The sequence below is a fragment of the Protopterus annectens genome, chromosome 1.part2, assembly GCF_019279795.1.
Source record: "Protopterus annectens isolate FY-2018-M chromosome 1.part2, PAN1.0, whole genome shotgun sequence".
Classification (NCBI taxonomy): domain Eukaryota; kingdom Metazoa; phylum Chordata; order Ceratodontiformes; family Protopteridae; genus Protopterus; species Protopterus annectens.
The window spans coordinates 841,200,648-841,216,338 of NC_056727.1; positions in this window are offsets into that span (position 1 = coordinate 841,200,648).

Genomic DNA, 15,691 nt, shown 5'->3' on the forward strand with positions numbered 1-15,691 from the left:
GGAAAGGTCCATAGCTGCCCATATCTTCTACAGCAACAGCTGTGCATATACACTGAATTTGGAGGTAGATTTGGACCCTCAAACCCCTGGGAGAGGGGTGAGGACAACATAAATTCATTGTGATGCGAATTAGACTAGATTACATGTGTCCAGTGGACACGTATTCTAAATAGACAGCTATGTATGGGGAGAGATTTTTTTGTGGGAACAGATTGACCTTTGTTTTTTCAGGTGAGAGTGGGATGTTGGAGAGGATGTAGGTATATGTGGGGAGGTAGGTTGGGTAGGTTAACAGACAAGACAAACAAGATGCATACAGGGGCAGTATATGACACATGTGGGGGGGTAAACACCTTGGATGGGGAGGGGTGTTTGGAAGTCACAAGCCCATGAGCCCCCAAATGGAAACAGTGGGACTGAGGTCCCCACCCATGGGCAGTCACCACTGCACCTTCACGGTCCAAAAGGTGGTTGTGCTGAGGGCTGTGTAGAAGGGGCAGGCTCACCCTGTAATTGCACCACTCAGCCCTCAAGCTGGTGTAGCTGGTCTCGAAACTCCAGATCAAGCTCACTATGCACCACGGCCCGGACATGTCAACGGGTGACAGGTTCCTCTCCTCGCACACTCACGGGGGAGCGAGCCCCATCCCCTGCAGCGGTTCCACCTGAAGGTGGCACAGGGACAATGATGGAGGAGTTCCCAGGATGGGCCCCAGATGTGCTGGTGCCCGGTGCCACAGCCAGCTGAGGTGGGACAGGTGGGTCCACTGGGACTGGCCTTCCCATACGAGCTATGTTGTAGCAGGTTTATGACAGATATGGGTTAGTAATAGTCAACAGCATTCAGGATTAGTTATAACAGCATGCATAGGTATTCCCATTAACCCAAAACACCAGATTTAAAACAGTTGCAGAGCAAGCAGAACACATGTATATATGGAACAGCAGTGGCTATTACAACAGCGTGCAGGTTTCATTGATGGCAACAGGCCACCAATATGGGTGTATGTTAACATGGCACATGCATAGAAACAAATGGGAATATGTATAAACCATTAGGACATATGTCCCAGCAAAAGTTTGGAGTGTACACATACCGATTGAGGTGTGTCATTGGGTTATTTATGCACATATGGTAGGGGTGACAGAGAGAGTTCAAGTTAACTAATATATCCTTTTAGTTTTCACAACAGTCTTAAACACTGCAGTGATCTGTCCCTTACATGTATTATTACACTACCCAATGGCCTTATATTGTACACTGGTATGTTTACAGATTATCATATACATGACCTGTGTCTTACATATAGGCATGACAAGATGCAGGTGTTAATGCAACATATGTTGAGAATTGCTCTCATACACTTTGGGTGAGGTGCTAGAATGACAGGTTTGTTTTCATATACATTCTCTGACTATGTACACATTTGACTATCAGTTATATGTCATCAATGGCTGCCTACATTTCTTGGATCATCACACTGATTTTTTCAGGGGGACAGGGTACCATGCTGGTGATGTGGGCCATTTATCTGGACAGGCTGGACAGATTGGAACAGTTGTGGGGTATGAATATGCATACAACTTTCTATCTGAACATTCTAGCAATTTCTGTACAGTTGTGGGGTATGATTATGCATACAACTTACTACCACTCCTGGGATTCAAACTCCCTCTGTGTGTGACAAAAAGTTATAGTTAATATCACAGCACACTGTGCTATCAGGTAATTGATGTGAAGTTTTCTACTGTTTTCTGTCTAAGTCTCCCTCACTTGTACAATATGACTGACCTCTTGGCACTTCCAACATTGTTATACAGACCTTTATGCACATTTTATCTGCATACCACAGTGTGGGTAACACTGCTTAATACAACAGCACTATTTATAGCATGCAACAGTTTGACAACATATGCAAGAAGAGTAAACAGAAGCACTCCAGGGGTTAAACCTTTATTCACAGAATATTACACCTTCATTTGTACTGGTACAACACTTTATAAGGCTCTTATATTTATTTGTTATGACAGTACATGCAGAATAATTACTAACATGCCTTGTGACGCAGCCTTTGCAACCTAGCATCTTGGGCTTGCTGGTTCGCAGCCCTCTCATCTGCAGCTGTCAGAGAAATACAGTGATATTTAGCCATACCTATCCATAGTATACACAAGCTAGGCAATTATTAACTACTTAGTAGATGAGTACTTACTCAGTACTGGGGCATTAGGCATCTGCCGAGATTCCTGGATCCACTGTTCCAGTACATCCCCCCTCCTCTGCTTCAGGTCAGCATGGTGGTGCCTGATCTGCTCACCATTCTGGGGGATACCTGTGGCACTGGTGAGGTCATGGGCGAGACTGTCCCAGGCCTCCATTTTATACTGAGAGCCCTGGTACTGGCCCTGCAGCAGCCTCTCCTCATGGTGTTTTACCAGGAGCCATACCATGAATTTTGACTCCTGGATGCCCCAGCACTGCACTCTAAATCGAGTGCCTTCACCCACACCAGCCATTCTGCCTGCAGTAGGAAGCTACAACCAGTTATGGGAAGTATTTCCACCTGTGGGGTTTAAATACAGCCAATTTCCCACACTTTTCCATGATTGGCTGGTTTTGAAAAGGCTAAGCTATGGGCACACCTGCTTACTTAAGGTTGGCAGTGCTTAAAGAGGTATACCACTGGGCAGATTGAATTGGCTTCCCTACACATTGCTTACACTTACTATGTTGAGCTGTGCTGCGGTTAGCATTGCTTAATAGTTAATTAGTACTATATTTGCCTTTTGGCAGTGATGTATTATTCATTACAGGTTATATATGTGTCTGGTATCCGTGATTCATGTGTACATACACTGTATGGGGACCTGGGGACTTCTCCACTTAACACCTCAAATCTATGCTTACTGTAGTACTCCAGTTCACATATTTATGTTCTGAGGCAGGTTATACAACATCACACTGTACATAGGTTCAGTTCACATGTTTGATTTGATTTTCCTGTGGTGAGGATTAGTTTGCTGATACCTCATTTACATGTATCGCTATGATGGCTTAGTGGTTAACTACTGTGACACTGGTGTACAGGGTCCTGAGTTCTAGCCTTGCAGAAGCTGTTTATTTTGTTGCTGGGCTGAACACGGGCCGTTGGGTACAGAGTGATTAAGGCACTTTAAAGCAGTTGTAAGCGGGTGTGCACGGGTTTGCGTGGAGCTAAGCAATGCTAAACTCTGGTTACAGTTTCATGCACTCAGTTAGCTTCTACTTTGCTTAATCTGTGTAGGCAATGCTTACCCCTGTGCACACGCACTTAAACATGCTTACTAGTGCTTATATAGGTTTACTACTCCATATTTGTGCTTAAACCTGCTTACTAGTGCCTTATTCATTATGACACTGACACTTCACACATGCATTTAATGCAGTACTCCAGTTCACATTTAAATGTTATTTAGTAGGTTATACAGCATAAAAATGAGATAAAATGTTCATATACAGATTTCACATGGAAAATGGTATGTGCTGCAGTGTGACTCGAACCAGGAATGCCTGCTCATTAGGTGGATGCTCTGACCACTACACTATTGCTGTGCTGCTTCATTTGCATATATCTGCCTTGTTATCTTCTTCAGCCTTTTAAGCTGCTTTAACCATAACTAAGCGATGGGCACACCCGTGCACCTACATCTAGCTGTACTTGGGGTTTTAAAAAAAATAAAGGGGTTTCTTCTTTTTATTTTTATGTCCTGTTGCTGTTGTACACATGGGGGACTGTTGGTGGGGATATGCGGACACCTATGAGCAGTCTCGCTAATTTATTTACAGTTTCTGCTGTTCTACTTTTCAGGGGCATGTTTATTCTAAGAGCTCTGCTCTCAGACACGCCCCCTGCACTCGTCCACACTCCATGTAGGATTAGGAGGTCAGGCAGCACACCTTCATTAATATGCATGTCGCGCAGCCGTCCTCCTCCTAAACTGCCGCTTCTGTGCAGGACTAGATTAGTCCTGCATGGAAGATTAGTAAATCCGGGGGATTATTGTTCATAATTTGTTCTCTATGCCTACTGAAATTTTAACTATTTCTTTACAAAATTCTGGTACATTTCCCTGTGGTAAATGCTCTATTTGTATTCATGTGGTAAGGGTTTTAATAAATAAATGACATTTGTTTTCAGCCTAGGGCTATTTTCTCCTGTGTGTCTAAGGGAGTGGTTTACTGTCTCTCATGCCCTTGTGGTTTCTTCTAAATAGGAGAAACAAAAAGAATGTTTAAAATTAGAGTACAAGAGCATGTTAGAGACATTAAGAATCAAAATTTGGATAGCCCTGTGGCATCACATTTCCATGCAGTACACTTGGGGTCTTATACCAGTTTAAAAGCACGTATTTTAGAACAAGCTTTGGTTAAGGATGATGCTGCGCTTAAAAACAAACTGCTATATAAAGAAGCAGTCTGTATTTTAAAGTTTGGCACTTTGGTGGCTTATGGTTTAAATAATGAACTTGAGTGGAAGGCTTTTCTTCATTGAGTGTTAATTATTAGTTTGTGTTTAATTGTTTTAGTTAATTGATTAATGATGTGATATTTGTTATTTAAGTGTAGCTTGTGCTACTGTGATGTTAACTCTGTGAAAGGCTTGCTAGCTGAGTTACTGGAGTATTAAACAATTTTATGCTTCGGCAGTTGATGTTCTTTGCTTTCCATGTGTATTTTTAGAAAAGAAATTAAACTTTTTTTATTTATTATTTTTTTACTAGATCCAGAATGAAACATTATTTGAAGCTTATGATTGTGGATATGCAACACACAACATTTTATAAGAATCACAGGAAAGAAAGAAACATAGAGATTGTCAACCTTTCTATTCTGCTATTACTGCAAGCTAGGACAAGCTAAAATATTTTTACATTACACATTTGGGAAGCAGAATAGAGGATTTTAAAATAATTTCAGTGCTATCACGTGCTGCCAGAATTGCTAATAAAATTTAAATTGCTTTTATTCAACCTGACTTAAAACATTCTTGCTCTGCAGTTTATTATCAAGGGGTAGCAGCATACAGGATCTTAAAATTCTCACAGACAAGTGGCAAACAGCATATCAGCCTAACCACCTGTTCACTGATATTACTGCTAATGGAGCTAAAGTGAAGCTGTCTTGCAGTTTGGGTTATCATTATGGATGAAGCAATGCAGACGATTTGAAATCATTTTTGTTGGAAGCAACTTACAGAATTTTGCTCCTGATAAAATGCATTGTTTTTTTTTTCAAATAGATTTTATATTTTTCAAAATAAAAATGTGATCATGACAAGTCAACATGCAGCAATATTTCCTTGACAAAAAGAATTAAACTGATTTCACAAATTCTAATAAGTGTGCAAGCAATCATGAGGAGGTAACATACTGTATTGAAAGGGAGGAAATAGGTTTAATGAAGTGATGAATTAACATAGTTGATTGAACATCTACTGTTTTTTAACTGAGCTGTGATTTTGTGTTTTTATGCTCTGAAGAAGCATTGGTTTTACCATGTGAAAGTGCTTATTTGGTCCATTTTTACAAATAAATACTTTTATTTTGTGAAGCTGTGGTGTTCCTGCCAATTTTTATGCTTTGGAGGAGGCAACATACAGTATTACTGAATGCTCATGGTGAATCAGCATACATTATTTTTATTGATTTAAACAAACAGCATTATTGAATGCTTATGGTGAATCAGCATACATTATTATATTTATTTAAACAAATGCACTGCTTTCACAAGTTCAAATCACTTATAAGCATAGCCGTCCTTAGGCATAGGCGAACTAGGTGGCTGACTAGGGAGCCAGTCTATCAGGGGTGCTTTCCCAGTATTTATTTGTTTAATTTTTTGTAGTAAAGAAATTGTTTCTTTAAAATATGTTGAATGAATACAGGAAAAAAATGGCAAATAAGACAAACTGTGAGTAAATGGGGAAAAAAAGGTAATCTGGATAGTGCAGGTAGACCAGGACGGGGGCACTGGGTTGTGTGGAGGGCACTTTGAAGTCCTTTGGCCTAGGGCACAAGTTGAACAAAGGCCAGCCCTGCTTGCAAGCAACTGAAACTTAGTCAAAAAAGTCAAAGAAGAAAGCAGCAAGCAGAAAACAATCTAGAGCATTTTGCTTTTGACATAAAATCACAATGCATTCAGAAGTACTGATAGAAGTGCTAGCACATTTCTGATTTACAAAAGCTAAGTTAAGACATTATTGTTTGTAGTTTATGATCCTGGACAGCAACATATAGTATTTACTCTGTAAAAAGTTCACTGGGATCCACAATGGCTGCGAAAAAAGGTAGAATTTTATTACACAGCGTTTCTGTATCAATCTAAGAGTTTCTAGTTCTTCGAATGCTCTTCCTCTGAAAATTTCCCCATGTCCTGGTCCATTTCAATAAACACACAACACCGAGTGACATTTGACAACCTTTATTAAATTCAGAAATATGATAAATATCAACCAAAAACATGACACCAGTAATTAAAACATCCATGAAAGGAAACATAAAATAACCATAAGGGCAGCACAACCACTCACCCTTGATAACCAGCGTCCCCCACTTGCTCACTTATCCTTTGCACTAACAAGGCAGCATTCCCCGCTCACCTTCAATTTTTTGTATTACGCCACCATCCATATAAGCAGCTCAGCTTGCTTATTAACTTGTCCACCAGAGCAACTGTTCACTTTCCTTCCAAACTTATTGAATTGCACATCCATCACCAGAGGCGGAACAGAAGAGGGCAAGCCTGCCCCTCTTCTCCGCCTTCCCAAACTGAAATAACCACAATCCCCACTAATAAAAAAGGGGGAGGAGAGGGTAGCCAGTTTACGCCAAAATGTGCCTCCTACCTCAGTTACATTTGACAAAATCCTCTAAGCCCCTCCCTACCCTTACCTCATTTCCTCCTAAACATCCCTCCATCCCATTTAACCTCATCCTCCCCTTATTCTTTTAATTCCTGCTAGCCTATGTAACTGGCCCCATTTGAAGATGTCCCAGGACAAAATGGTCTGTTCCAAGCCTCATTTGTCCTGGTTCACTTCAATAAACACACAACACTGAATGACATTTGATGACCTTTATTAAATTCCATAAATATGACAAATTTCAACCAAAAACATGACGCCAGTGATAATAACATCCATGAAAGGAAACATAAAATAACCATAAGGGCAGTGTAACTGCTCACCATTGATGAGCAGTGTCCCCCACTTGCTCACTTATCCTTTGCACTAGCAAGGCAGAGTTCCCCACTCTACTTCAATTTATTGTATTACACCACCATCCATATAAGCAGCTCAGCTTGCTTATTAAATTGCCCACCAGAGCAATCGCTCACTTTCCTTCCAAATTTATTGAATTGCACATTCATCACCAGAGGGGGAACAGAAGAGGGCAAGCCTGCCTCTCTTCTCCACCCACCAGCCTGACCAGGCTGTTTCCCCTCTCACCACCAAACTTCCATCATCTAGCCACCATTAGTGAATAAGGCCAAACATCATTCAGTGTACAATAATTACCAGGACATTACCAGCCCCTGGCAATTGCCTATTGATTAATAGGGCATGACCTGCCACTGGACCAGGAAAACTCGACCCCCAACCACCGAAACTAAATAAAAGCAATTGCATACCACCCTTCACATAGCCACCCCCTTTTACCTGCCCAATGACATGTAGAAACAACCTGAAAACTTTCAAATACCATTTAACAGCTGCCTTTCTAACACCAACTACCCATTATAAACAGTAAGGCACCTAAACCCCATGATAGCTTTAGCAATCTGAGCCATCTTAGCTCTATCAGCACCCTTGAATGCCACCAGCAATATACCAATGTGAAAATGCACTATGCCACCTTGTCGAAACAAAATTAGTGACATGCCAACTCCGTCCAGAATGTAGAAAATAAACCATACCTTTTCTCTCCTTCAAGTACAGTAAATCAAAGCCACACTTCCCATGCAAGAACACCCCATCTAGCTCACCACCTGAATCCACTTACTCAATGCAACCCACTAATCCCCTACCCCTGATGGCTGCAACCATACCCGAGCCAATCCAAGAAAAACCCCAGCTACCAATAATACAGTGTAAATTCACTCCTGATGCTCCCCACCCAAAACAAGCAAAACAAACCATTACATTGTAATTATTGGGAAGAAAATATATAATTCCATATGTGGCTGCCTTGCTGGAAGACCATGACCTCTTTTCACACCACTCCATCAACCGACATCAACCTTGACCCGCCCTCTCTCAGCTGTCAAAGCCACCTTCCTTCAACCTACCATGTAATGCCCAGTCAGTCCATCTCTATTTGCAACCTCCGAGGGATCTGTAAAAGAAAAAACTGTAAATACTTCATTCACACATAATCACAACTTCTTAATGACAGTATGCACCACCACTGGCATATCTCCTTCATCCTCTGCTTAAAATGCATTTACTACCGCATACAAAACACCAATGAGAAGTAAGATGTGTTAACAAAACTACCCATAAGATTTCCTCCACCCCTTACAGATTCACGATACAACTAATACCCATGCAAAAGAAACAAATTATTGCATTAAAAGGCCTATTCTAGAAATAATATATCACTCTTTTCCCCACCGAGTAGTTCCCAACAACATTGTTAACCATAATTAAGGCAAAGAAAAAAACATCCATAGTCATGCTATTATATCCTATCACCAAACCTGAAGTGTAAATTCCCCCCATACAGCTCTACCTATATTCCTTTTGGACACGGGCAACAATCACCCATGTCCCTCTTAAATAAAAGCAACATGCAATGCAGTCTGGATTAAGGAATCTTACTTACCTGAAGCTGTCTAGTTCATCAAAACCTTAGAGCAATTAACCTAGTAACTACCCCCACTCCTAAAATGGTGCCGCTTCTCCCACCAGAAAGAACCCAAACTACCCCTAAGCAAATATCAAGCCCTGCTATAAATTGCCCTCAACATACCTTATCCTCCCTTGGTCTTACACTACCCAGCTGCATCAACCTTGAAATGCCTTAATGAGTACAAAACAAATACTTGTTAAAATACCATCTACCAGACATAAACCCAGCATCATCCAGCAGAATACCTTACCTCCAAATACAAGTGCATAATAACCATAAATAAAATGAATATAGATAAACTGACTTTTAAGGGCCCTAGCACCAGTAACCTAGTGACTTCCTATGCCTGTAATTACTGCGCTTCCACCCCACCTATAGAAAACCCCTCTGACACCCCGCAACCCTTCTTTATCCAGACCCCAACATACTCCTTTATTTGTCGATACACTACCCAAACCACACCAAGTTCGACATATCTTGCTAATCTGCAAATAAAATAAAATTCCCTGAGACCCCTTTGTACACAGCTCCAACAAACGGAACGTCCAGTCCCTCAACATCAACTACCTTAAGTATTTCCTGCAGGACCATGACTGTTTACATTACAATGCACCATTCCATCAATGACAACAGCCACTGGTACCTGCACCGTCACACTCCTAGTCCTACCTTACCTTGACCCAAACATACCTCCTTACATAACCCCCTAGGCACCACTCCAGCACCAAAATCCACAATCCCATTATACACTAGTCCAACCATCAAAATCCACATAAAGCATCCATTACCTTTCAAAGGCATTTAATCAGGTTGCTGACCACTGGTCACTCAGCACATGCCCATCTCTGGCCTTCCTGTGCACCTTCCAAGCAGCAATGGCATCCAATGAACCAGCCCCAACACCTCCGACTCTCCTTCCCTCCGGTCACCAATCACACCCACTTGATTCCAAACCTCTGCAATCTGTAAAAGGAAAAACACAGATTAATCACCTTGCCTTAATAGAAGTAAAGATGGGAAACAAGTACCCTACCCTGTGTGTACAAGACAAACCAAACACTATGGCCACACCTTACTGCCTGCATTAACTAGCTGTCCGATCTGAGAACTCTATTCAGATATTTTAGTCTTACATAATAACTTAAATTGTTTACATCCATGGATACCCTTGGTCTATTTCCATTGTACTCTTTCCAGTTTAAACATGCTTGTTTTCTTATAGGCTTTCCATATTGTTATGCCATATTCAAGTTTGGGTCTAATGTAACTAACAATTATGTCATTGTTTTGATTTCCTAGACTTGATAAATCTTTTTATACAACCTATAATACTATAACTATCATTAACTAATTGTATGATAGGATTAGAAAACTCATAGCAGAATCTGCCTATAAACCCAGGTCCTCAATGAGTCTACAGTTTCAATTACTGTGTGCTGTATTAAATATTCACCTTTCAACCTATGCCTACCAAATCACATATGCTTAGTTTTGATGCATATATCAGCATATTATTCTCCTGTGCCCAAACGGTCAATTTAGTGAAATTATTTTGCAGACGTACCTTGTCTGTACACATGCAATCAGTTTACCCAATTTCAAGTTGAATATCAGTAAATATCACTGGAGAACCAAAGTAAGAAACATTTATTCATCTTAATTAATTCACAGCAAAACTATTAGCACTGACTCCCTCAGAAAGCTTTTCCTGTTTCAAATCTTATAAAGACACTGATTACTTGTATCATTTGTTGAACTCTTCTACCAATGATAATAACATGCCAATAACCCACTATCCTTGCTCAAATCCAGTTATAACAAACCCCCCCTCACCTTGTCGCAGCCCCCTCCCCCATACTTTAAAGTTATCAGTTGAACATCCCCTACCTCGGCACACTAAAAGGCCTTGTCCAAAGTGCTTTGCTTCACAAATCAAGAAAATGACATAGCACCATGCTAACCCATAAGCCATTACTTCACAGCAAGATGAGCAGGCAATGGCAATAACTGGCTTTGCATCAGCCTGTCTTCCCTAACAGATCCACGGTCTGAAACTGGACCTAAACTCAAATGCCTGACATTACTCTTACTTCAATCCTTATTAATTTTTTTTATATATACATGAGACAACTCCTGCGCACTCTGTGAAATTTTGTACAGTGGAAGGAATGAGTGATCCACTTTTGTATAGCTATCTTTACTAGAAGAGGTCTCATCTTTAGAAGGCGGGTAGCATATATATGATCATACTGGCGAGTAAAACTATGCTCTCCAAGCCTGAAACAGTCTGATCGATTTGTATAGATAGATGTTTGTACCCTTTCTAATGTTGGAATCTCTGTGGAAGGTGGACCATCAGAGTTTGCTTCTTTTGAGCTGCCTGATGTGAAAACATAGCTGACACAAACATGAGATTAGGGTGTTACCTATGCAGAAAATGCTTGTGATGATTTCTGCTTCAGGAGCTGCCTTCACCCCAGCTAATTACTACCTCTATGAATGATACTGGTTCCAAACAATCTTTCCTTACCTTCTAACAGTACTTGATGTATTAACAAAAAGACAAATCAAAGGCTACCATCTACTCTAAAGCAAATACACATCTCATATAGTAGCTCCTCCATAAACATTATCGAAGATTATTAGCAACCACAACCTAGACTCACCTATCATAGAATACCACCTTACTAGAATAGCCCATAGCACAACAAACATAACTTAACTACCTCTCTCCACTGCTCGTGCCACTGTTCCTGCATACAGACATGCATCCCTCTCCACTCATACCCAGAAATGAACCCGCAGAAAGACCAACAGCAGTCAAACACCATGCTATTCCACCAAAGCCCGCAAAAAAAATGCCCACAGGAAGAGACAGTAGAAAACTCGACACAACCTCAAGCTCGCATCCTGCTTTCTTTGTGACATTATCCAGTTTGTTTTATATATATATATATATATATATATATATATATATATATATATATATATATATACATATATAAAATGCATCCTGTTGACCGGCAGGAAACCACAGAAAATCAGCCCCTCATGTTTCTGTGTGTGCGTTTATGAATGGAGAAAGTGGATGACTCTGTTAGCTCCACACTGCTCATGCGCGATACTAACTGTTGACTAACTCACTCAGAACCCACAAAAGGCAATACTGGAAAATCCAAAAATTTACCTCAGAACGTGGCACTACAGGCTGGCTTGTAAAGAGCTTTTTATTTACAGCCACAGCTCACTCTTACAGCTCTCAATCTTCCGGTGCAAACATTTAACCACCGCCTCTTATAAGCGCAACAGATTAGCAGAAAGGGGAACACTTACTAACAACCCATGCTAACCTCCCACAGCACCGTGTAATTATTCCTGCCATACCTTAAATAATTATGACTTAATATATTGCTTCCAGAATGTAAATTAGACCCTCACCCTTTCAGTATGTGGCATGAAGCTATAAGAAGTAAAAGGAAGTGCAAATATTAAGAGGTGGATTGAACATACTGTATTACTGCTACACCACATGTACCCTACTATTTGGTAAATATTAAGCACAGTGTTATGTATTGTGCTGCCTTATAACTAACTGCAAACTATTTTGTTAAAAGTTTCTAGCATTTATTTCCCTATTGGTTGCCCTTACCCAACTGCAATGAGTCAAAGAGAGGCAGAAACCAATATGACAAGGGAGAGGGCATACTCATTACCTTGTGATCTTAAATTGCTATCATCCCAAACTAATATCACCCAACCAGTGCAGCCTGAACTCAACTGGAAGGAGAGAAGGAGAACAAAATCAATAGATAGGTAGATATAGCTATATAGCCAATTACTCACCTCCACTAACTAACCAAGGCCTACCTGACACCAGTATACCTAGGTCGTCTCAGATGATATAAACCTGCCATCTAGCAAGTTCACACCAAAATGTGACTCCTACCTCAGTTACACTTGACAAAACTCTCTAAGCCCCTCCCTACCCTTACCTCATTTCCTCCTAAACATCCCTCCATCCCATTTAACCCTATCCTCCCCATATTCTCTTAATTCCTGCTAGCCTATGTAACTTGCTCCATTTGAAGATGTTCCAGGACAAAATGGTCTGTTCCAAACCTAATTTCTGCAGGCCATAGCATTGGAGATGTTGTATGGTAATGCAGAAGTTTAGGGAGTGGCTAATACTGATTAACCATATGACCTCCTAAGGAAATGTCTGTGGCACTCAATTTGCAGAATTGGATTTCTGGAGAAATATGCAGTTGACTTGGATTTAGAAGGAAGTAGCTGATTCCAAACTGATAACTACAGGCAAAGGGAGTGGAATGACTGCATCAGTTAAGGTCAAATCCTGTGCTTAGCAGCAGGCAAAGATGTGTATATATGGAGTTCATGGTTTGGAATACTAATTAGATGTTGGTAGAGCCGTGAATGCTCCATATGTCACTTTCACTCTCTCACGCTGTGCTCTGCTTTTCCTTTAGCTTCTTTATTCCGATCTATATTATAAACAGACCCTGAGGCTGCGCCACTCTCAGGAAAGGAAAAATCCCCAGACTATTTCCTTCTATGAAAAAATGAGCATTCGCACACTAGTGATCCCACAAATGGCTATCAAGCACTAGTGTTTTAAAAACTAAGCCTGAATCCTCTACCCTACTACTGGAGCATTGATTGTATATTTAACAAAAGTATGTAGCTACCCATGTAGATTTGGGAATTCCTGTCTGGATTATGTTAAAATCAGTCCCATATTTATTTAATTTGTCAAACTCCCAAAATATAATCCCAAACATTGCATTCCTTCACTTGTGCATATTATTGTACTTAACTCAAAACATACAAGGCAAAAAAAAATCTGCAAAGTAATGTTTTAAAGCTTATATACACAGCATATTATACATTTGCTTTCCATCATCTGTTTTTACCTCAACTTCAAATTCCATTACCAGTTTTCAGAACAGTACAAACTATATTGATCATGTCTATACTCATACTTTGTACTTTCTTAATCATCTTTAAGAGTAGTAAAGCATATGACATTTATCCACAGTCCAGGAGTCTGCATAGAAAAAATAAACACACTTTATGTTTTGATAAATAATTCACTGCTATTACCAAACTTTGCAAAGTGGTCTGGATTTTGTTAAAAAACCTAGTTTGTAAGTTTACACTTTGATTTCCCATAGGAAGAGTTCAAAGACATCAGTCTGCTGTTTTAAAATGTAAGAGCAAGAGACTTACCTCCTTTTACTTGCATTTTAAATGCCTTCCCTTATCAACAGCTATGTAAGGAGTGCATCTAAGGCAGGCCATCACCTGTGACTAACACACTGCTTTTCTCCTACCCGCACAAAAACTAGGGTTGTATGCTCTTTGAAAGTATCATATCCACTCTGTCTCCAGTCAGAGTCCTTGACCTCCATCTCAGCTTCCATATCTCAGTTTTCCACTGCCACAAACTGCTCACAAATAAAGGTAAGAAAAAAAAAAACAGAGGAATGGCAGAATTACAAGTATCCCAGATCACAAGTCCAATCTGCATGGATCCCCCATTTATATTTTCTCAGCCAAGATGCCTAGCTTAGCTTACAGGTTCTGAACCCAGTGTGCTTGTTCTCACCCATTGTGGGATCTAACAGAGGTTCAACATTTGTCTTCCACTCATGGAAAAAGTCAGTCTCTCTTGCTCTTGCTTACCTACCCTTTCCTTTCTCTTCCATATATATATATATATATATATATATATATATATATATATATATATATATATATATATCATTATTCTATTCCATTTCAGGTTTACTGCTCCTGGCAATAGAGGAATTTATAGGCAAATTCTCCCTTACTCCATCACTTGACTGTATATCCCTGTCCATGACTGTAGAGATCCTAAACAAAGCTTTCCTTGTTCAGATATAGGTGAAGGGTGACATCATTACTCTTTTCTCAGAAGTTGCCCCCCAACATACCCAATTTTTTCCATATTTGGTGCATCAAACTACTGTAGTGTCGTGAATAAACCTCCACACCCCTCCTATTTTTCTCACCACTACCACCTATACCATGCTTTCTGGCTCCATCCCACCATCTCATTTTTCTCTTCATATCTTCTTTGTAAAAGTGACTTATTTCTCCCAAGTGTGTAAAAAATGAACCCTGCCTTGCTATTGTATTTTTAATATAGTTTGGCCATCTTCATTTTTGTTGGTGCATCAATACTGAGAAATCCTCTACCACGTTGAGCTTTAACCCATCAATCATCAGTCCTTTCCCCAAAGTAGTTTGCTTTAACAATTATTCTCTTGTTAAATGGCCATGGATCTTGACCAGTATACCTCTGCATCTTGTTAATTTGATATTGAACTTGAAAATTATATGTCTACTTCTCTGATACTGTTTCTCAACCATCCTCCCCACTCTGTGTCCTCTGTCAATATATGAATCCACTGGCACTTGTTCAAGCTATAGCTGAAACCCAATCCTGAATAAATTTCAACATGTACCTTCCTTGCACCCTCAGCAACAGTCTTTTATTTATATAAATATCATCACTGTCTGACCTACTTTTTATGAGATTCAATTTACAGGTAACTACATCTAACTATATTTTAATTTTAGCAGTTCTTCCCTATGTTTATTTACCATTGCCTCCACTTTAATAGTGCTGTGTTCCTGTCTCCTAATTCTATCAAAAAGAAAAACAGAGTTCCGCCTTACAGATAAAGCCAGATTTACCAAAGTCAACATGAAAATAGCAAGAAAATATAAAGCCAGCACCATGACACTTGTTAAACTC